The sequence below is a fragment of the Triticum urartu genome, chromosome 3 (assembly GCF_003073215.2).
Source record: "Triticum urartu cultivar G1812 chromosome 3, Tu2.1, whole genome shotgun sequence".
Lineage (NCBI taxonomy): Eukaryota > Viridiplantae > Streptophyta > Magnoliopsida > Poales > Poaceae > Triticum > Triticum urartu.
This window is the reverse complement of record NC_053024.1, coordinates 732,152,046-732,176,616: the sequence shown is the minus strand read 5'-3', so window position 1 is coordinate 732,176,616 and position 24,571 is coordinate 732,152,046. Positions and strand designations below refer to the sequence as shown.

At 46.7% G+C, this 24,571-nt stretch overlaps 1 pseudogene; it reads left to right on the top strand.

Annotated features, from left to right (window-relative positions):
* The first annotated feature begins 492 nt into the window (after nt 1-492).
* LOC125547355 lies at nt 493-3,860 on the top strand (annotated as a pseudogene).
* Nucleotides 3,861-24,571: the final 20,711 nt, after the last annotated feature.

Sequence of the window (24,571 nt, the reverse complement as noted above, 5' to 3'; positions counted from 1 at the left end):
GTGGTTTTTTGTTCAAACTATAACCATAATAACTACTTTTGAATGGAAACATTGACATCTAATAAGATCGAGTTGCCAACTTGCCAAGTGATCGACTTGAGAGATCGAGTAGCCAACTTGCCAACTGATCGACTTGAGACAGGCAATGGAACGAGAGTATTTATTTTTATTTTTTTGTGTGTGATCAGGAATGGGACGAGAGTTGACAAAGAAGAGTGCCATATGCAGGCCTGACTTTGATACTGTAGATTAATTGGGATGATGGGAAGGCGCACACAGACGCCTTTTCCCTACGTACGCAACCCACTCCGTGCATGCAAAAGTCGTACGTGCATGCGATCCGCGCGCACCCAAGAGATGCTACTCCTAGCTACTTGCTACAAATTGGCAGCAAACGCCTCGACATATATCAGACCCACCACCACACACGACTAGATAGCTAAAGGCTATAGCAACTCCAAGCAGAATCGATCGCCGCGCTGCTCCACGGCGATGGCCGACTTTCGAGCGCTTGTAGCCCTGCTTGCCGTTCTGGTGGCTGTGTATGCCGTTGCCGGCGCCGGCGCTCAGGCCCAAAAGGGGCAGCCGGCCAGGCGCTGCTGACTTCCGAGTTCCGACTACCACGTCGTCAAACCGGCCGGACACTCCAACCAGAGAGTGTTGATGATGAGGGTGAGGTGCCCCCCTCAGTGCAAGGTGGGCAGGCGCGACAAGAGTTGCCCCGCCGACATGTGCATGCTGGTCTGCCCCAGCTGCAAGACCGTGTGCTGTAAGTGATAAAATTATATGTAATACACGAACGCACGCACATCAATACACTCTCCATTCCAAGGTCCTATTTGTTTTGTCTCTAATAAGTCAAACATTCTAAGGTTAGGCCGAGTTTGTCAAAAAAATCAATATCTATCATACTAATTAAATACATTTCATGATCTATTTATTGCTGGCAGGAAAGGCCCCTGCCTCCTGTGCTATTTTAAATTTTATAAATAAATGAGTGGATATGTACATATGAGGAGGAAAAAACAGAGAAAATAATATAAAAAAATTACTGTTTACAAGCTATCAAGCCAAGATTGCATCATGCATGCGCTCATTCAAAGAATCATTTTCTCTTGTCATGCATAAAACCAAACCTAGCCTCAGAGTGAGAATTTGTTTTTGCGGGAGGCATAGGCGTTTGTTTTATAGATACTAGCAAAAGGGCCGGTGCGTTGCAACGGGAGATTTTTTTCATAATCTTCAATGGCTATGACCATATTTTGTTGCATCATCGAGATACAATATCACTCTCAATTTCGTGAAATTATGAACAATTTTTGACATCATGAACATTTTTTTTAAACTCGTGCATACATTTTAAATCATGAACATTTTTCAAATGAACACTTTTACAATTTTTCGAAAAATTTCTAAAATAAAGAACATTTTTTGAATTCATAAACGTTTTATACTATTTGCAAAAAATTGTGAACATATTTTATTTTATTTTTTCTATTTTATGTGCAAATGGACGAACCAAACGACGGATGAAAATCTGATAATAAGTGACGTGCGAAAAATGGGAGTAAGAAACATCCATGCCTTTAATAGAAAAGGAGAAGTACTAATTAATTTTGCACATAAAAATAATTAACATGCAAGATAATATCATATTTATAATCTACAATTTTTTCTGAGCTATTTTCATAAATAGCATGCTAAATTTAGAGCTTGGGTTTGAAAGACATGAATATCTTAAAAATACTTGAATCTGAACAAAAATTTAAAGAAAATATTTTGGTTGTAATTGTACTGTGTAGACTATCTGTTAAGTGACACTTGGCAAGCTAGCTCTAAAATTTGATGGACATTTTTGTCAGATTCACGAATTTGTTTCGAATACACGATTATTTTTTCAAAATCATAAAAATGGTTTTATTATCGGATATATTTTTCCAAATTGTGATTTTTTTTTTAAATTTAAGAACAGTTTTGTAAAATTACTAACATTTTTAAATTACTAATATTTTTGAAACTGTGTAAATTTTATGATTTCCCAAATATTTTTTTAATTCGAAAATATTTTATAATTTTTCGAACATGTTTTTCAAAATTCGCAACATTTTGAAATTTGGAGAAGGGAAAAACAAAATAAGAAATGAAAAAAACAAACAGACCAAAGATGAAAAAAAAAAACAGGGGCGTCGCGCCTGCGGGCTGGCCCATGAACGCGCATTGGTGGAGGGGGGGGCGTGACAAAAATTGAGGGGAAATTTGCCAAGCCTGCGGGTCGAATCCCAGTCTCCGGGTGGAAAGAGACAAGCTCCAGCCACTGGGCTATCGATGTCTATGTGAACTATTTGTGGTATCTTCTCTATAAGAGCACTAATCGCAGCGGAGACTTTGGAAATACCGAATCATTTGTTGACTTACGGGTGGCATTGGTGGGTAATTTTTGTCAACTTATAGGGTAAATTATATGACGTACCACCAGAAGCAATAGGTGCTTTATTAGTAGGTATAGATATAGATTGCTTTTTTTTATTCTGTAAACTTTGTCGAACATAGGAATAAACGTAATATGACTTATATTTTAGGATGCAGGGAGCTCCTTGCTGCTCACTATATATAATTCGATATGTAAATATGATACCTTTCTTGATTAATTCTATCTTGACGAGATTAATTTGCTTTTCCGATCGGTGTGGCGACAAGTGTGTGACTTTTACCCTGGCATGGTGTGCGGTGATCCACATTTCACCCGGGGTGACGGCAACAACTTCTACTTCCACAGAAAGAAGGACCAGAATTTCTGCATCATATCTGACAGTAACCTGCACATTTTTCGAAAAAGGGTGATTTTATTATTTCAAATGTAGCATCAAGCGGATACAAAGCATTATAAGAACACCCGGCCTCTGCATAATTAAGATGCACACGGCCCAATATGAAGGTCTGACAAAAATTGATGAAAAAAAAATTGACAAATCGGCAACAGTAGAGCCCTATAGATCGACACTATGCCTATGTCGATGGAGGTGGTGGATCGATCCGAAGTTTATGTTGTCACCCATGTTAGGAAAAAACCTCCATAGCCACCTGCTCCAATCGCATACACACCTTGAACAGCGGTTGGTCCTCCGGTCATTGTAACATAGACCACATACGTAGCAATTGCGTACACCGGAAAATAACCTGTAGAGAAGAAGCATTTCTTCCGTTAAAAACAAAATCATTTTTACATAGTCAAAGCGACCAAATTAAGGCATACGCTCCCACCCTTATTAGCGTTTCATTGGCAAGCGCAACCCGACCATGAGCCCTGACTTCACCTGGATCCAAGCTCTCGGCATCAGCTTCGGCAACCACCGCCTCTATATGGGCGCCCGGAAGACTATCAAATGGGACAGTGAGGTTGATCGCCTTGAGCTCGCCTTCGACAACATGCCCATTGACATCCCCGCAGAGATCGGCAGGCAATGGCAGTCTGATGTTGTATCAGATCTAACCATCATGAGGTCTGCCATGACCAATGGCGTGAGAGTGCAGAGCTCAAGGGTGTATTTAACATCATGGCCAACGTGGTGCCTATCACAAAGGAAGACTCCCGCATCCACAACTATGGAGTGACTGACGACGACAGCCTTGTACATCTTGACATCAGTTTCAAGTTTCATGACCTCACGGACGACGTCCATGGCGTGCTTGGCCAGACCTATCGCACCGACTACATCAACAGGTTCAATGTAAGCGCCAGCATGCCTGTCATGGGTCGCACAGCCAACTACTTATCCTCTGACATCTTCTCCGCAGACTGCAAAGTTGCTCGATTCGGCCACCACGCAGGAATCCCCATGGTTACTGCCACGGTCAATTAAACAGCGTGCTTACATGACTAGCTAAAGCTCTCATTGTCTCAACTTCCCAACATGGAGCTAGGCCAAGAATAATTAAGTTGATATGGTGCAAATGTAAGGAAAGGGCGGCAGCATGCATGATTCGTACCATCATGTCATTACTTAAAATAAGCACACAAACATACTTTGTGAAATTGCGATTGGAATAAAAAGATAGCCGGAGACCATATTGCTTTTGAAGTCCTTGCCATCTTGGATATGTGGATTTCCCGTTTATATCTATCTATAAGGTATAATATACAGCTCTCCTGCATGTTCCAAACATAGTGAAGAAAATAGAGCGCCCGAATTCATAGGGAACTTTTATAAGCTGAAACAACCCTGTGGGCCCACATGCCGGTGCATGAAAACACCACAACCGCCGGTGCTTGGCAAAATGGGTGAATGTGGCCCCGAAGAAATAGAAAATGAAGATGCAGGGAAGGAAGGGGAGGGCTCTGACACTGACAGGTACAAGAAGAAGAGTGGAAAGAAACTGGCGATGGCCAGAGGGACACCAGAGAAGCAGGTGTTGTGGCAACAATCGGGCATGGTGCTCCCGGTCAACTGGTGGATGCTGAAAATGGCGCCCACCAGGAGCTAGGATGCTCATCGGCTTGAACGGTCAGGGAATAGGTCTTCCTCTCATAGTTCGAGAACTTGTGTGCCAAGTGTTGGAGCTAAATCCGGCAAATCCCCCGGTAGAGTATCCTTAGCTAGGCGACTTGGCATGCTGGTAACAGGGACAAGGATTCTACCCAGGTTTGGGCTCTCACGGAAGAGTTAATATCCTACGTCATGCTCTTTGTTTATTGCGTTGAGGTGTGTACATAGTACAAAATACCGGGAGATTCTAACGTTGTCTCTAAGATGTGTTCTATGACGAGACTGGTCCTGGCTTATATAAGATACCGTGGGCCAGGATTACAAGATCTCTAGTCAACTACGTCGGTGGAGACGAGTCCTCCCAGGGCCGGTCCTTAGATTTTAGGGGTCCGGGGCGAAACTAAAACTCGAGGCCCTTTAACTTTCAAAAGCTACTTTCTGTATAATATTTCTGCAACTTTATTTTTTTGCTTGTACGGCATACTACCGAGAAAACATGCAGTAGGAATGATTATGATTTTCTATATAGAGAGGAATAATTATTTGGTCACTAACCTTCAATTACTTCATGTGCACTTGTTTGCATATTAGCATTGTCATGTTTTTCTTATTTTATTGCAGATGCGCCAACTAGTCCTAATTGAGTTGTATCTTGAAATTTCGTCGATGGTTTTCCGAGAAAAAAAGTGAATGTAATTTCACATTGTAAGTGCATTCGAACACTACCTTTCATCAAACAATTTTACCCAGACAAGATGTACAAAGCTGAAAGCTACAAAACTTCCCTTGCATAAAAACTCAAGAGTTCTACATGGTATCTAGTACATACCTTGATGTGGCAGTCCAGCGATGTATCACTCATCTCTGTAAAGACCCTTCAAACTGTCCACGGGCTTCCACATTTGGTTCCGAGGACGGACGACCATGGTCAAGGAGACCATTGCTTTCACTGTGCAGCACTCCGGTGGACAAAAGCGTTCACCATGTCAAGCAAAAAAGGTAGGGAATAAGCTAAAGTGTTAGAGAGAATTCTTTATTTGGCCCTTTCTTAAATTTTTCTTTTCTATTTGGCTCAAAATAATTTTCTTCCCTATTTGACACCTAAAGTAAATTTTGTTCCTTATATCACACTTCCGTCCAATTTAGATACTAACGGTGTTAAGTGTGAGGTGAAAATACCATTTTGCCCATAGTGCATTATGTAGAAAAGTATTCAGTTCACCCATGTTGTAGAGATGTTCAATGGATGTTGTGTATGCATATGTATGCTCAAATATTTTGTTCCTTCGATAAACTGGTATGTGCGTGTACGTACAAAACATCTGTAGAACTTGTCCCAGCGTATCTATGATCAGTATAGTAACTTTTTTGCGAATAAGTACAGTACCATTTATCATATTTTGGTTACTTCATCACGTGTGAGTGCGGAAGTGGAGTGGACGGCCCACGGCGCTGAGGCGGGTTCGGTAGGAAAATGAGGATGACGAGAACGCGTACTGCTGGCCACGAGCAACCGAACACCACGCACAGGGCCGGTAGCTGGGAGCGACGGCACTCACGGCAGCCAACCACGCGGGGCCGAGGAACTGATGCTCGCCCGGACTGAGAGGCAGGCAGAGAAATCCGTGCAATTCTATCAAGAGACAATCAATATATATTTTTTGCGGGTAAGAGACAATCAATCCAGTTGAAGCTAGCCAAGGCGTTCACCTGTACGTGCGTGTGCCACTACTAGAAAAATTGTCAAGCGCGTACAAGAATCAATCAAGCTATCTGTGTGCTTGTTTGAGGCTGGCTTTGCATGCAGGGTTAAAATGGTCTTTTCACCTCACACTTAACATCATTAGTGTCTAAAATGGACGGAAATGTCATATAAAAAACAAAAATTACTTTAGATGCCAAATAGGGAAGAAAAAAATATTTTGGGCCAAATAAGGAAGCAAATTTTAAGAAAGGGACAAATAAGGAATTCTCTCAAAGTGTTAGGGGAAACAATCAAGAAATAGGACTACTTCTCTAAAACCGGCGGCGGAAGGCGTAGGCTGGAGCTGCGGCATCGGTGGTGCCACGGTTACCCATAGGTGTCTTCACGTCTGCTGCCTGGCGGCCGCCGCAGCCTTGCGGCGATTAGGTTTCCAGAGATCAGGCGAAAACGGAAAGGAGGCGATTTCATCGTGTGTGATGTGAACTTCTGAAATCACTCCCTTACGATGCGCCGCTGAGCCCGCTCTTGCTCGATATCGATTGATCGATCTCTCCCAAACGTGGCCTGTGCATGTATAGCCCAGTTGTCACTTTTTTTAGAGCAGACCAGTCCAATCGTATCAACGCTAGAGCACGAACCTGGGGGGCCCTTGTTTCCAGGGGCCCGGGGCGGCCGCCCCCTGCCCCCCATCAGGGCCGGGCTTGAATAGCAAGGCTTCCAAGTATTCTCTGTAGAGCGCAATGGGCTACCATTATGCCTCAGGGCAAAACTGAACTAGGGGTCCTTAGCCCGGCCTAGTAGGTCAAGAATCGACATGGTGAGAGACCCCTGGGCCGAGATAGCATCAGGAGCCCCCTAACCAATATTCAAGCTTGACCAAATGTCGGTCCTTCCGATCGGTGTGTCGTCTTTCGGTCGCCGATCGTGAATAGCCACCATCCAGGTGGCAGCCTCCTATTCCATGCGAAGGGGCGACGCAGCGGTAGCGCGCGGGTTGGTGCAACCATGGGAACGGCTTCAGGGTGGCGGCGGGGACCACATGCCGTGACGCTACGGCCCGAAGAGGCGATGCAGTGACGGCGTGGATCAGTGCAGCCACGGGGAAAACCACAAGACGATGACGCTGCAATCTGACTGGGCGACGTAGCGACAAGCCGTTGCTCGATCGATGTAGAAACGTGTAAACTTAGACGGTGATCTTCATGTATCCTGCAAAGCCCACATGAAATGAAACAGATGCAAACAAACGCATGCACGCAATGCGTGAGCCATCATGTACACCGTGAGTCATTGGAGAGTCCAGGCACAGCACGCGGTCACGCAAGCGTCCGTCCACGTCCGCGCGGGACGTGAGTGCGGCCACAGGCCTCACCGCTTGCGACGACGGGCCAACGCAGGAAGGTGCGCCCGGCTGCCGCTGAAGTGTTGGACGTGGCAGCGGCGTCAATGCCTGATGAAGATGGCGACGGAGTAGACACGTGTTGTTGCTACGTTCCCGTAGCACTTCCCTGCGTCTCGCCGGGATCTGAATCTCGAATCAGAGGAATTTGCTCAGGGAAGAGAGAACTTGGAGAAGGGGGAAAGAACAGGGAGGAAAGCTTTGCTGGGAATAATGTTCTGATTACATTTGTATCCCCTCTCACACGCACACACGCAACTATAAGTACTTGCTATTACAAGCCACTTGGGCCAAGACGGCCCAACTCTGGACCAGGTCCAGGTTGTTGCATTCCCCTCTCCTTAAGGAACAGCTCGTCCTCGACTGTTCAATATCAGGTCGTTGTCACTGGTGCGATTGAACTTGCCCACTCCCAGGTTGCCATGGGCAGCGGCAACCCTTGCCACGCGATCTTCAGTTGTGTGCGGGTATGACCCCCCACTTGCACCAAACGTGATTGGAGCACTTGAGCTGGTCTGGACGCATGCTCGAGCACACAGTGTAGCGACTCTGACGAATCCTCGGAATTGGATGGGGGAGCCGCCGGCTTGAGCAGAGAAACATGCACCACTGGGTGGATTCTGCTGGACTCCGGCAGAGCCAACCGGTAAGCCACCTCACCAATGCGAGCAACTATTTGATACGGTCCGAAGTACTTGAAACCCAGTTTGTGGTTCGGTCGCCGGGCCACTGACTGTTGCACATAGGGTTGGAGTTTCAGGAATGCCTAGTCACCCACCTTGAACTGACGATCAGAGAGTTTAGTGTCTTCTTGAGCCTTCATGCGTTGTTGGGCGCGCAGTAAGTGCTCCCTGATTAACCCTTGCATCAGATTCCTCTCAGCTAACCAGCCTGACAGGTCAGAAGATAGTGAACTCTGCAAGTTATCAACTCCCAAGTGACGAGGTTGGTATCCATACAAAACTTGAAATGGTGCTGTGCCCAGTGCTGAATTATAATTCTTGTTGTACCAATATTCTGCCTGGGACAGCCAGTGTGCCCACTTCTTAGGAGTTGAGTGGACCATGCATCACAGGAACATTTTTAGACACTGATTCAACTTCTCTGTTTGTCCATCTGTCTCGGGGTGACTAGCTGAACTCATGTTCATGGTAGTGTCCGTCAGTCTGCATAGTTCTTGCCACAGGGTGCTTGTGAAGATGGGATCTCTGTCAGTTACCAGCACTTTGGGTAGGCCATGTAGCCGATAGACCTGATCCACATAGAGTTGTGCAACCTGCAGTGCGGTGAAAGGATGTGACAGAGGTAAAAAGTGCCCGTACTTGCTGAACTTGTCGGTCACCACCAGGATAGTGTCGAAGGATTTGCTCTTGGGCAGCCCCCCGATGAAATCCATACTGACTAAACTCCAGGCCTCTTTGGGTATGGGAAGAGGACTGAGTAATCTGGGTTTCTTGATATGTTCAGCCTTTGCCTGCTAACAGACCGTACAACTTTGCACATATGCCTGGATGGCCTGTTTCATGGTGTTGGAAATATGCCCTAGAGGCAATAATAAAATAATTATTATATTTCCTTATTCATGATAATTGTCTATTATTTATGCTATAATTGTATTATCCGGAAATCGTAATACATGTGTGAATACATAGACCACAATGTGTTCCTAGTGAGCCTCTAGTTGACTAGCTCGTTCATCAACAGATAGTCAAGGTTTCCTGGCTATGGACATGGGGATGTCATTGATAACGGGATCACATCATTAGGAGAATGATGTGATGGACAAGACCCAATCTTCAGCTTAGCTCAAAGATCGTGTAGTTCGTTTGCTGTAGCTTTTCTGAATGTCAAGTATCATTTCCTTAGACCATGAGATTGTGCAACTCCCGGATACCGTAGGAGTGCTTTGGGTGTACCAAACGTCACAACGTAACTGGGTGACTATAAAGGTACATTACAGGTGTCTCCGAAAGTGTCTGTTGGGTTGGCACGAATCGATACTGGGATTTGTCATTCCGTATGACGGAGAGGTATCTCTGGGCCCACTCGGTAATGCATCATCACAATGAGCTCAATGTGATCAAGTGGTTGATCACGGGATCATGCATTACGGTACGAGTAAAGTGACTTGCTGGTAACGAGACTGAACAAGGTATTGGGATACCGACGATCGAGTCTCGGGCAAATAACGTACCGATTGACAAAGGGAATTGTATACGGGGTTGCTTGAATCCTCGACATCGTGGTTCATCCGATGAGATCATCGAGGAGCATGTGGGAGCCAACATGGGTATCCAGATCCCGCTATTGGTTATTGACCGGAGAGCCATCTCGGTCATGTCTACGTGTCTCCCGAACCCGTAGGGTCTACACACTTAAGGTTCGGTGACGCTAGGGTTGTAGAGATATGAGTATGCAGCAATCCGAAAGTTGTTCGGAGTCCCGGATGAGATCCTGGATGTCACGAGGAGTTCCGGAATGGTCCGGAGGTGAAGAATTATATATAGGAAGTGTATTTTCGGCCATCGGAAAAGATTCGGGGTCACCGATATTGTACCGGGACCACCGGATGGGTCCACCGGGTGGGGCCACCCATCCCGGAGGGCCCCATGGGCTGAAGTGGGGAGGGGAACCAGCCCACTATGGGCTGGTGCGCCCCCTCCTTGGGCCCCCATGCACCTAGGGTTGGAAACCCTAGGGTGGGGGGGCGCCTCCACTTACCTTGGGGGGCACTCCACCCCCTTGGCCGCCGCCCCCCTTGGGAGATCCCATCTCCAGGGTCGGCTCCCCCCCCTAGGGGGCCTATATAAAGGGGGGAGGGAGGGCAGCCGCACCTGAAGCCTCGGCGCCTCCCTCTCCCCTGCTACACCTCTCCCTCTCGCAGAAACTCGGCGAAGCCCTGCTGCGATCATTACTGCATCCACCACCACGCCGTCGTGCTGCTGGATCTTCATCAACCTCTCCTTCCCCCTTGCTGGATCAAGAAGGAGGAGACGTCATCCGCTCCGTACGTGTGTTGAACGCGGAGGTGCCGTCCGTTCGGCACTTGGTCATCGGTGATTTGGATCACGGCGAGTACGATTCCATCATCCCCGTTGTCTTCAACGCTTCCGCTCGCGATCTACAAGGGTATGTAGATGCACTCTCCTCTCGTTGCTAGTTGACTCCATAGATTGATCTTGGTGAAACGTAGGAAATTTTTTTGTTTTCTGCAACGTTCCCCAACAGTGGTATCAGAGCTAGGTCTATGCATAGTTACTATGCATGAGTAGAACACAAAGTAGTTGTGGGCGTCGATATTGTCAATTTGCTTGCCGTTACTAGTCTTATCTTGATTCGGCGGCATCGTGGGATGAAGCGGCCCGGACCAACCTTACACATACACTTACGTGAGACCGGTTCCACCGACTGACATGCACTAGTTGCATAAGGTGGCTGGCGGGTGTCTGTCTCTCCCAGTTTAGTCGGATCGGATTCGATGAACAGGGTCCTTATGAAGGGTAAATAGAAATTGGCAATTCACGTTGTGGCTTTTACGTAGGTAAGAAAACGTTCTTGCTAGAACCCTATTCCAGCCACGTAAAACTTGCAACAACAATTAGAGGACATCTAACTTGTTTTTGCAGCAAGTGTCATGTGATGTGATATGGCCAAAGTTGTGATGAATGATGAATGATATATATGTGATGTATGAGATCATGTTCTTGTAATAGGAATCACGACTTGCATGTCGATGAGTATGACAACCGGCAGGAGCCATAGGAGTTGTCTTTATTTTTGTATGATCTGCATGTCATTGAGAAACGCCATGTAAATTACTTTACTTTATTGCTAAACGTGTTAGCCACAGTAGTAGAAGTAATAGTTGGCGAGTAACTTCATGGAGACACAATGATGGAGATCATGATGATGGAGATCATGGTGTCATGCCGGTGACAAGATGATCATGGAGCCCCAAGATGGAGATCAAAGGAGCTATATGATATTGGCCATATCATGTCACTATTATTTGATTGCATGTAATGTTTATCATGTTTTTGCATCTTGTTTACTTAGAACGACGGTAGTAAATAAGATGATCCCTCATAAAAATTTCAAGAAAGTGTTCCCCCTAACTGTGGGCCGTTACGACAGTTCGTTGTTTCGAAGCACCACGTGATGATCGGGTGTGATAGATTCCAACGTTCACATACAACGGGTGTAAGACAGATTTACACATGAAAACACTTAGGTTGACTTGATGAGCCTAGCATGTACAGACATGGCCTCGGAATACAGAAGACCGAAAGGTCGAGCATGAGTCGTATAGAAGATACGATCAACATGAAGATGTTCACCGATGTTGACTAGTCCGTCTCACGTGATGATCGGACACGGCCTAGTTAACTCGGATCATGTTATACTTAGATGACTGGAGGGGTGTCTATCTGAGTGGGAGTTCATTGAATAATTTGATTAGATGAACTTAATTATCATGAACTTAATCTAAAATCTTTACAATATGTCTTGTAGATCAAATGGCCAACGTTGTTCTCAACTTCAACGCGTTCCTAGAGAAAACCAAGCTGAAAGACGATGGCAGCAACTATACGGACTGGGTTTGGAACCTGAGGATCATCCTCATAGCTGCCAAGAAAGATTATTTCCTACAAGCACTGCTAGGTGACGCACCCGTCCCACAGAACCAAGACGTTATGAACGCTTGGCAGACACGTGCTGATGATTACTCCCTCGTTCAGTGCGGCATGCTTCACAGTTTAGAACCGGGGCTCCAAAAGCGTTCTGAGCGACACGGAGCATATGAGATGTTCGAAGAGCTGAAAATGGTTTTCCAAGCTCATGCCCGGGTCGAGAGATATGAAGTCTCCAACAAGTTCTTCAGCTGTAAGATGGAGGAAAATAGTTCTGTCAGTGAGCACATACTCACAATGTCTGGGTTGCATAACCGCTTGACTCAGCTGGGAGTTAATCTCCCGGATGACGCAGTCATTGACAGAATCCTTCAGTCGCTTCCACCAAGCTACAAGAGCTTTGTGATGAACTTCAATATGCAGGGGATGGAAAAGACCATTCCTGAAGTATTTGCAATGCTGAAATCAGTAGAGGTAGAAGTCAAAAAGGAACATCAAGTGTTGATGGTGAATAAAACCACTAAGTTCATGAAAGGCAAGGGTAAGAAGAACTTCAAGAAGGACGGCAAGGGAGTTGCCGCGCCCGGTAAGCAAGCTGCCGGGAAGAAGCCAAAGAATGGACCCAAGCCCGAGACTGAGTGTTTTTATTGCAAGGGAAGAGGTCACTGGAAGCGGAACTGTCCCAAATACTTAGCGGACAAGAAGGCCGGCATCACGAAAGGTATATGTGATATACATGTAATTGATGTGTACCTTACCAGTACTCGTAGTAGCTCCTGGGTATTTGATACCGGTGCGGTTGCTCACATTTGTAACTCAAAGCAGGAGCTGCGGAATAAGCGGAGACTGGCGAAGGACGAGGTGACGATGCACGTCGGGAATGGTTCCAAGGTCGATGTGATCGCCGTCGGCACGCTACCTCTACATTTACCTACGGGATTAGTTTTAAACCTCAATAATTGTTATTTAATGCCAGCTTTGAGCATGAACATTGTATCAGCATCTCGTTTAATACGAAATGGCTACTCATTTAAATCCGAGAATAATGGTTGTTCTATTTATATGAGAGATATGTTTTATGGTCATGCTCCGATGGTGAATGGTTTATTCTTAATGAATCTCTAGCGTAATGCTACACATATTCATAGTGTGAATACCAAAAGATGTAAGGTTGATAATGATAGTCCCACATACTTGTGGCACTGCCGCCTTGGTCACATAGGTGTCAAACGCATGAAGAAGCTCCATGCAGATGGACTTTTAGAGTCTCTTGATTATGAATCATTTGACAGTGTGAACCATGCCTCATGGGTAAGATGACGAAGACTCTGTTCTCAGGAACAATGGAGCGAGCAACCAACTTATTGGAAATCATACATACTGATGTGTGCGGTCCAATGAGTGTTGAGGCTCGCGGTGGCTATCGTTATGCTCTCACCCTCACTGATGACTTGAGTAGATATGGGTATGTCTACTTAATGAAACACAAGTCTGAGACCTTTGAAAAGTTCAAGGAATTTCAGAGTGAGGTTGAGAATCAACGTGACAGGAAAATCAAGTTCTTGCGATCAGATCGTGGGGGAGAATACTTAAGTCAGGAATTTGGCACACACTTAAGAAAATGTGGAATAGTTTCACAACTCACGCCGCCTGGAACACCTCAGTGTAATGGTGTGTCCGAACGTCGTAATCGCACTCTATTAGATATGGTGCGATCTATGATGTCTCTTACCGATTTACCGCTATCATTTTGGGGCTATGCTTTAGAGACTGCCGCATTCACTTTAAATAGGGCTCCATCGAAATCCGTTGAGACGACACCGTATGAATTATGGTTTGGGAAGAAACCTAAGCTGTCGTTTCTAAAAGTTTGGGGATGCGATGCTTATGTCAGGAAACTTCAACCTGAAAAGCTCGAACCCAAGTCGGAAAAATGCGTCTTCATAGGATACCCTAAGGAAACCATTGGGTATACCTTCTACCTCAGATCCGAAGGCAGGATCTTCGTTGCCAAGAATGGATCCTTTCTAGAGAAGGAGTTTCTCTCGAAAGAAGTAAGTGGGAGGAAAGTAGAGCTTGATGAAGTACTGCCTCTTGAAGCAGAGAGTAGCGCAGCTCAGGAAAATATTCATGTGGTGCCTGCACCGATTAGAGAGGAAGTTAATGATAATGATCAAGATACTTCGGATCAAGCTCCTACTGAACTTCGTAGGTCCACAAGGACACATTCTGCACCAGAGTGGTACGGCAACCCTGTCTTGGAAATCATGTTGTTAGACAACGGTGAACCTTCGAACTATGAAGAAGCGATGGCGGGCCCAGATTCCGAGAAATGGCTGGAAGCCATGAAATCCGAGATAGGATTCATGTATGAAAACGAAGTATGGACTTTGACTGACTTGCCCGAAGATCGGCGAGCCATAGAAAATAAATGGATCTTTAAGAAGAAGACAGACGCAGATGGAAATGTGACCATTTATAAGGCTCGGCTTGTCGCTAAGGGTTATCGACAAGTTCAAGGGATTGACTACGATGAACTTTCTCACCCGTAGCAAAGCTGAAGTCCGTCCGAATCATGTTAGCAATTGCCGCATTCTATGATTATGAAATATGGCAAATGGACGTCAAAACGGCATTCCTTAATGGTTTCCTTAAGGAAGAATTGTATATGATGCAGCCGGAAGGTTTTGTCGATCCTAAGAATGCTGACAAGGTGTGCAAGCTCCAACGCTCGATTTATGGGCTGGTGCAAGCATCTCGGAGTTGGAACATTCGCTTTGATGAGATGATCAAAGCGTTTGGGTTTATGCAGACTTATGGAGAAGCCTGCGTTTACAAGAAAGTGAGTGGGAGCTCTGTAGCATTTCTCATATTATATGTAGATGGCATACTTTTGATGGGAAATGATATAGAACTTTTGGACAGCATTAAGGCCTACTTGAATAAGAGTTTTTCAATGAAGGGCCTTGGAGAAGCTGCTTATATATTAGGCATCAAGATCTATAGAGATAGATCAAGACGCCTCATAGGTCTTTCACAAAGCACATACCTTGATAAGATATTGAAGAAGTTCAATATGGATCAGTCTAAGAAGAGGTTCTTGCCTGTGTTGCAAGGTGTGAAATTGAGCTCAGCTCAATGTCTGACCACGGCAGAAGATATAGAAGAGATGAGTGTCATCCCCTATGCATCAGCCATAGGGTCTATTATGTATGCCATGCTGTGTACCAGACCTGATGTAAACCTTGCCGTAAGTTTGGTAGGAAGGTACCAAAGCAATCCCGGCAAGGAACACTGGACAGCGGTCAAGAATATCCTGAATTACCTGAAAAGGACTAAGGACATGTTTCTCGTTTATGGAGGTGACGAAGAGCTCGTCGTAAAGGGTTACGTCGATGCTAGCTTCGACACAGATCTGGATGACTCTAAGTCACAAACTGGATATGTGTATATGTTGAATGGTGGAGCAGTAAGCTAGTGCAGCTGCAAGCAGAGCGTCGTGGCGGGATCTACATGTGAAGCCGAGTACATGGCAGCCTCGGAGGCAGCACATGAAGCAATTTGGGTGAAGGAGTTCATCACCGACTTAGGAGTCATACCCAATGCGTCGGGGCCGATCAAACTCTTCTGTGACAACACTGGAGCTATTGCAATTGCCAAGGAGCCCAGGTTTCACAAGAAGACCAGGCACATCAACCGTCGCTTCAACTCCATTCGTGAAAATGTTCAAGATGGAGACATAGATATTTGTAAAGTACATACGGATCTGAATGTCGCAGATCCGTTGACTAAACCTCTCCCTAGAGCAAAACATGATCAACACCAGAATTCCATGGGTGTACGATTCATCACAATGTAACTAGATGATTGACTCTAGTGCAAGTGGGAGACTGTTGGAAATATGCCCTAGAGGCAATAATAAAATGATTATTATATTTCCTTGTTCATGATAATTGTCTATTATGCATGCTATAATTGTATTATCCGGAAATCGTAATACATGTGTGAATACATAGACCACAATGTGTCCCTAGTGAGCCTCTAGTTGACTAGCTCGTTGATCAACATATAGTCAAGGTTTCCTGTCTATGGACATGGGGATGTCATTGATAACGGGATCACATCATTAGGAGAATGATGTGATGGACAAGACCCAATCTTAAGCTTAGCTCAAAGATCGTGTAGTTCGTTTGCTGTAGCTTTTCTGAATGTCAAGTATCATTTCCTTAGACCATGAGATTGTGCAACTCCCGGATACCGTAGGAGTGCTTTGGGTGTACCAAACGTCACAACGTAACTGTGTGACTATAAAGGTACAATACAGGTGTCTCCGAAAGTGTCTCTTGGGTTGGCACGAATCGAGACTGGGATTTGTCACTCCGTATGACGGAGAGGTATCTCTGGGCCCACTCGGTAATGCATCATCACAATGAGCTCAATGTGATCAAGTGGTTGATCACGGGATCATGCATTACGGTACGAGTAAAGTGACTTGCTAGTAATGAGACTGAACAAGGTATTGGGATACCGATGATCGAGTCTCCGGCAAGTAACGTACCGATTGACAAAGGGAATTGTATACGGGGTTGCTTGAATCCTCGACATTGTGGTTCATCCGATGAGATCATCGAGGAGCATGTGGGAGCCAACATGGGTATCCAGATCCCGCTGTTGGTTATTGGCCGGAGAGCCGTCTCGTTCATGTCTACGTGTCTCCCGAACCAGTAGGGTCTACACACTTAAGGTTCGGTGACGCTAGGGTTGTAGATATATGAGTATGCAGTAATCCGAAAGTTGTTCGGAGTCCCGGATGAGATCCTGGATGTCACGAGGAGTTCCGGAATGGTCTGGAGGTGAAGAATTATATATAGGAAGTGTATTTTCGGCCATCGAGAAAGATTCGGGGTCACCGGTATTGTACCGGGACCACCGGATGGGTCCCGGGGGTCCACCGGGTGGGGCCACCCATCCCGGAGGGCCCCATGGGCTGAAGTGGGGAGGGGAACCAGCCCATAGTGGGCTGGTGCGCCCCCTCCTTGGGCCCCCCTGCGCCTAGGGTTGGAAACCCTAGGGTGGGGGCGCCTCCACTTGCCTTGGGGGGCACTCCACGCCCTCGGCCGCCGCCCCCCTTGGGAGATCCCATCTCCAGGGCCGGCGCCCCCCTAGGGGGCCTATATAAAGGGGGGGAGGGAGGGCAGCCGCACCTGAAGCCTTGGCGCCTCCCTCTCCCCTGCTACACCTCTCCCTCTCGCAGAAGCTCGGCGAAGCCCTGCTGCGATCATTGCTGCATCCACCACCACGCCGTCGTGCTACTGGATCTTCATCAACCTCTCCTTCCCCCTTGCTGGATCAAGAAGGAGGAGACGTCATCCGCTCCGCACGTGTGTTGAACGCGGAGGTGCCATCCGTTCCGCACTTGGTCATCGGTGATTTGGATCACGGCGAGTACGACTCCATCATCCCCGTTCTCTTGAACGCTTCCGCTCGCGATCTACAAGGGTATGTAGATGCACTCTCCTCTCGTTGCTAGTTGACTCCATAGATTGATCTTGGTGAAACGTAGGAAATGTTTTTGTTTTCTGCAACGTTCCCCAACACATGGCAGGCCAAGCAAACTAGGCCTTGATTCGCTGATATGTGCCTTGGAACCCTGAGTGGCCCCCAACTCCACTACTATGCAGAGCTAGCAGAATTGCCTGGTGTGCTTCAGTATTATGGCCGAGCCAAATTCTGTCCTTGTATCGAAAAATTCCATTATGCAGGATATAGCCTTTGTCATTTCTGCTAGAGAGAGCTAGTTCTTGAAGAAGTTCCTTGTCTACTGAATGAGCTTGATATCCTTCAGCAACGACGGACAGCCACTTGGGGGTGCACAATATAATTGCAGACAGTTCCATGGGAGCAGGTGGTCTGGATAGGGCATCTGCTGCGGTGTTCTGCAATCCCTTCTTGTACACAATCGTGTACTGTAGCCCAAGCAATTTGAGAAATGCTTTCTGTTGCATGGGGCTGGACATTTTCTGATCTTGCAAGTGGACCAAGCTTCTGTGATCTGTAGCAATGGTGAAAGGAGCATGCTGCAAGTACGATTTCCATTTTTCCACAGCCAGTAATATTGCCAAACACTCCTTTTCGTAAGTGGACAATGCCTGAGATTTAGGGCCCAGAGCTTTGCTGAGATAGGAAATGGGGTGGCCCTCTTGCATCAACACAGCACCAATGCCACTGTTGCTGGCATCTGTTTCGACCGTAGATTCTTTTTTGAAATTTGGGAGGGCCAACACTGGGGCTGTGGCCAAAGCTTCTTTCAAATGCAGAAAGGCGGCCCGAGTGGTTGGTGTCCAAGCAAACACCACATCCTTTTTCAGTAGATCAGATAGACTCCTGCTAATGATCCCATAATTCTTAATAAACCTCCTATAATATCTAGTAAGACCAAGAAATCCTCTGATATCTCTTGCAGTAAGAGGTACTGGCCACTCCTGTACAGCTCTAATCTTGGAAGGATCTGTGTGAACTCTTTTTCCACTGATGACATGACCCAAGTATTCTAGTTCTGACTGAGCAAAAGTGCATTTAGAGTGTTTCACAAACAGCTGGTTGTTCTGCAGAATTGTGAACACCTCTTCCAAGTGTGCTAGGTGTTGTTCCAAAGTCTCACTGAATATGAGGATGTCATCCATGAAAATCAGTACACACTTCCTTAACAGATGAGCAAAGAGTGCATTCATTGCCGCTTGAAAGGTTGCTGGTGCATTTGTAAGTCCAAATGGCATAACCTTAAATTCATAAAGACCATGATGTGTTTTGAATGTTGTCTTGTATTCTTCCCCCTCCACTAATCTTATCTGGTGATACCCAGATCTGAGGTCCAGTTTAGTGAAATAATTTGCCCCTGCCAGCTCATCCAAGAGCTCTTCGACTACAGGCATCGGATACTTGTGTTGCACAGTAACTGAATTGAGCTGTCTATAATCCACACAGAATCGCCAACTCCCATCTTTTTTTCTGACCAACAATACTGGAGAAGCAAATGGGCTGGTGCTCTCTTGGATAACTCCTTGTTGTAGCATAGTAGAGATCTGCTACTCAATCTCACTCTTCTGCATAGGATTGTATCTGTAGGGCTTGCTGTTGACAGGTTTAGCTCCTGGTAACAAGGGAATCTAGTGATCAAATGATCTGTGTGGAGGCAGTGTATCAGGTGTGTTAAACAGTTGCTTATGTTTGTCCAGAATGGACTGAACTGAAGGATGTATCAGGTCCTGAGTTGCTGGGGCTTCTACAATGTGACACAGCTGAATGACTTGTTCCACAGCTCCTGTATTGAGTAAACCTTGTAGGTGTTTCCCTGAAATGGCTGTGCAAGAGGTGAGCTTGTCTCTGACTCCTCTCAATGTAATTCTCACACCTTGGTACTTAAACCTCATCACTTTTTTCCTCCAGTCTACCCACATGGGGCTCATTGTTTCTAACCATTTCATTCCCAAGATGATGTAATATGTGCCAAGAGGAAGCACTTTCAGGGAGGTGTTGAAGGAGTTGTTCTGACAGAACCACTGAAGATTTGGCACCTGCTTGTTGTACTGTAATGTTCCACCATTAGCAACAGTGACTTTGGCTCCAGCAATTTCCTCCAATGGACAGTGTAATTCTTGTACTAGATCTGCACTGATGAAATTGGTGGAGCTACCTGAATCAACCAGGATCAGGAGTTGTCTTTTCCCCACCATGCCCTGCAGCTTATTACTTTCCTTAGAAGAGGTTCCTGTTGCTGCGTGAACCGATAGTTTCATGCAAGCATCAGTGTCAGTGTTCTTTGGTCCAGTAGTCTGTGGTGTGTCGACTTCAGATTCAGAATCACTGTCAGGTATCTCCGACATCTGAAGAGCTTCTATAAGTTCTTCCAGGACATGCAATTGCACTGTTTGAGGACACTTGTGGCCAGGACTGTACCTTTCTCCACACTTGAAACACTCACCCCGTGCTCTGCGTTGGGCCCGTAAGGAGTCCACTCTGTCAGTTAGTTTGGGACGCTCCTCAACACTCTTGACAGTAGGTGCTGCTCCCATAAGTCCTTCATGCACATAAGGTTTGGAGGGCCATCGCCTGCTAGATCTGTACGTGTCTTCGGCCAGTAGAGCTTCTTGTGTTTGAGCCAAGGAATAAGCCAAATCCACGGATGTCGGTTGCTGTAACTTGACGGGAGCACGAATGGCAGGTTTCAACCCTTCTACAAACTGATTGATGAAAAAGGTCTCATCATACGAGTGATTGTACACCAGCATTTTGTGCATTTTCTCCTCAAATGTGTGTGCATAACTGTCAACTAAATCATGTTGTTTCAGGGAGAAAAACACATCGATGTCTCGGGAGTACTTGTTCCTGTTAAATTTTGCATAGACAGCCACACACAGTGCTGCCCAACTATCAATGCTGTGCATTGCTTCATAGGTTTGCAACCACAACGCTGTATTCCCTGCAAAATGCATTGTCGCAAAATCGACCCATAACTCAGGCTTAACATTGTACATGCGGAAATATTTCTCGCATTGTTTCATCCACCACCTGGGGTTCTCTCCTTCGAACTTGGGGAATTCCGATCACGGAATACGAGCAGAAAACTTCCCCGGAGTGTACTGCAACTGAGAATTCGGCGATCCATCACAGTTCTCATACTCGTCAGACAGTTCTTCCTGGAATTGAGCCTGGGATTTGGAATGCTCACCGCGGTTTCAATGCTGAGATGGCACCCGTAGACCCCTGAAATCATTTACTACCTACTGTTGAGCAGCCCCTTGTCGATTTGTCTACAGTGGCTCTGTCCGTGCAGTCAGCGGGTCCTGGAGCTGCGATGAGTGCGCCGGCTGCTCCAGGGTGTCGACGCGGCGGACGATCCCCTCAGGAGACTTCCTCATCTCCGCCACGGCCGCATCGAGGGAGTTGTGCGCGACGAGCACACGACCGAGAGTCGACTCTGTGCGGGCCAGCGACCCTGTGGTCGTCGTGGCCAGCGCATCGAAGGCCTTGGCCGAGGATGACATGTACTTGTCAAAGGAGTCCTGTAGTTCCTCCAATCGGTCCGCCGTCTTCGCGCCCGCCTCGGAGACCGCCTTGCTCTGCAAGATCGTCGCTTGAACGAGCTGCTGCAGGTCTGCCAAGGTGAGCTCCGCGGCCGCCATGCGCGCTGAGAGGTTAGGCTTGGCCGAACGAGCCATTGTAGAATTCTTCGATCTACTCGACCCAGCGCAGGTACACCGAGGTGTTTTGCGCGAGATCGCCCGAGGGGATCCGCACCTTTTGCTAGGAATTACAAGCTGATCGAAGGATTGATCGCGAGATCTGGATGAAAAAATTTCGGATCAGCGGAAGCGGATCGATACACGGCTCTAAGTACCAAATGCTACGTTCCCGTAGCACTTCCCTGCGTCTCGCCGGGATCTGGATCTCGAACCAGAGGAATTTGCTCAGGGAAGAGAGAACTTGGAGAAGGGGGAAAGAGCAGGGAGGAAAGCTTTGCTGGGAATAATGTTCTGATTACATTCGTATCCCCTCTCACACGCACACACGCAACTATAAGTACTTGCTATTACAAGCCACTTGGGCCAAGACAGCCCACTACGCAGTCACCCACTCTGGGCCAGGTCCAGGTTGTTGCAGTTGTAGACGACAGATGGCGGCGGATGACGCAAATCGATCATAGATCGGAAAACCAAAAAAGAACACCGATCAATTGATCGGCGGGAGAGAAAAACCTCAATCAATGGATCGAGAAAAAGACTCTCTAGGGTAGCCGATCGACCGGATCGGCGGACGAACCCTAGATACGGGTCGCGCAGCCCCCGGTGGCGATCATGAAGATCGACCGCCCCGGGGACGGCGCGGTGCGGAAGCGGCGGTGGTGGCTAGGGTTTTGGATCGAGATTAGGCTGATACCATGTTAGAAGGGAGAGAGAGGATTGGTGGAATAGTTTTGTGTATTGCTTGAGCCTCGCGGGCATATATATAGGAGTACAATGATCTACTTGGAGTACAAGGCAAGGCAGAATCTCTCCCCTATAACAAAGCACGGATTGACTCCGTGGGTTCACCGTTACAATATGCTTCTTTCCATGAATTTACGCTTTCAGTTTAAATTTAAAACATATTCGAGGTGGTACTAAAAGTCTATTTTGGCTAATTTAACCCGCAGTCTTTGGTAAGTGAACAAAAACGGTTCGATATTTTTTCGTCAAACCCCCCGTGCACGCTTCAGATCAAGCGGCGGCGCTCCTGATCCGATTGAGATGCAGGACGACGGCGGCAGGGCTCGGGGAACGGTGGGGAAGTGGCGGACGTCGGTGCGAGGTAGCTCAAGTCAGGATCCAATGCGGCGGCGCGGAGGCCGGCGGCGGCGACACTCCATGGCCATGGCTGCTCGGTCTCCTGGGAAGAAGAGAGGAGGGAGAGAGGAGGTGACATGGAGAGAAGAGAAGGCAGAGTAGGGACGGCGCGGCTTCCTACTGCTGGTCCGGCGGTGGCTCCAGGTTTGATTTTCGGATTCCTCTCCTTCCCGCTGCACGATGGGGGTTGCCCAGCCGCCACTCTCCCTACCCCGCGCACCTCCTCCCCCTAGCCGCACCTCCCTGCGTCCATGAAGACGCCGTCGCCCTCGCCTGCATCTTGCTGTTGTTTTGTTGTCCATGGATAAGGAGCGACAGATTTGACAGAAAGTAGAAGAGAAAATTTTCTAGCGTAAAAGGAGAGGATCTCAGAACGAAGGGATTTTTTAGCTGTATTTAACGGACAATTTTGTGTGATTTTTCAGAATTTATAGCCAAGGTCTATTTGATTTGTCCAATGAAAATCAGATCCATCCATTGATTGATAGAATTTGCCATCCTTCTTCGATTTGAGAGGTCAATCTGCGTTGTTATCTATTCATTGGTGGTGCTTTGCAAAAGAGAGCAGGAGGCAATGACACTGTTGTCAACAGCACGGTGCAGCGAGGTAGGAAGCCGTGCGCAAGGGATGAAACTGGCGGCGGTGCGCCATGACAGGCCCCAGCAGAATTATGTATATGAGACTTTGCTGCCTGGATCTATATATATACATTTTGCAGGTCAGTGTCCTTACTTACCTTAAAGTTGAGGTAAATCTTCAGAAACAACTATTTTAGGGTTGGTTCAGTCTGAAACCGATCTGAATTTTGTAACAGGGTTCAGCATTGCTCTCTGAATCTAGATATTGTGCAGACCAGTGTCATTATTAAATAGCTTAAAGTTGTAGATAAACCTTCAGAAACAACGATTTTCTTTAATCAGTACATAAAACAATGCTAATTGTTGGTTATTCAGGGAGTAGGAGCTTGAGGAATATGCAGAGAAGGCCATGACTTACGTTGCCTGACACAACAACTAGGAACAAGAGCAAAGCTGGACAACAATCGGCCCAGCAACCACCGGCATAATATCTACACACACCTACAGTTTTTTGCAAACTAAATATGTTTTTTGGTGGAATCATTATCCATTGCTTGAGTTTTGATGACACATGCATTCTCTTTGCCCAATGTAAGGAGACTACTCTTGCATACATGATGCTCTTGTACTTCTTTCTCTGAGATGCATTGCTCTCATCTCCCAGACTGCATTTCAGCTTGGTAAGCCCACCTCCAATCTAAACAACTTTGTGTTCATGAGCTGTGGCATGGTAGAGTGATGCAGCCTTTTACGGATTTCTGGAACTGTTAATTCCAGTGCCTTCTGAAATTTGGTCTTGGGAGTTGAAGCGGATTTGATTTTGGCATTACATTAGTGCGCTTTTATTTTGCGAATATATTTTCAGGAGTCAAACTGCCTGTTGTGAATTGATTTTCATTGTGAAGCTTCCAGGTGAATCAGGATCTGCATGCTATGGTCTTGCCGGTGCTAGCGGGAGCTCACGGGCGATCTCCCAGTCTACCGCCCCGACGGACAGGAGATGCAGCTCTCTCGCTGGGAGACCGGCACGGTCAACCCCATTGGCGATCTGTTCCCGGCCTGGATCAATCGGTCCACGCATAACTGGAGCAAGCAGGTTGATGGATTTTGATTAGGATGTTAGCTTGAAAGTTGCAACGTACAAAGCTTGCTATTAAGTCTTGTCCCGTTGCCTCTCACGGACACATGTATGGATCCGCTAGGCAGGCTAGATGCCGATCTCCACACGCCTAGAGTTGCTGGACCTCCGTCCTCCCACTTCAAACTTCATGCATAACCTTCGTCCATCTGCAGAGAAGGTGCCGACTGCATTGCTCGCTAGATGGGAGCCTCGGCGTGACTAGGAGCCTATGACTCCAATGGTTCAATTAAGCTTCTACTTTTAACCATCC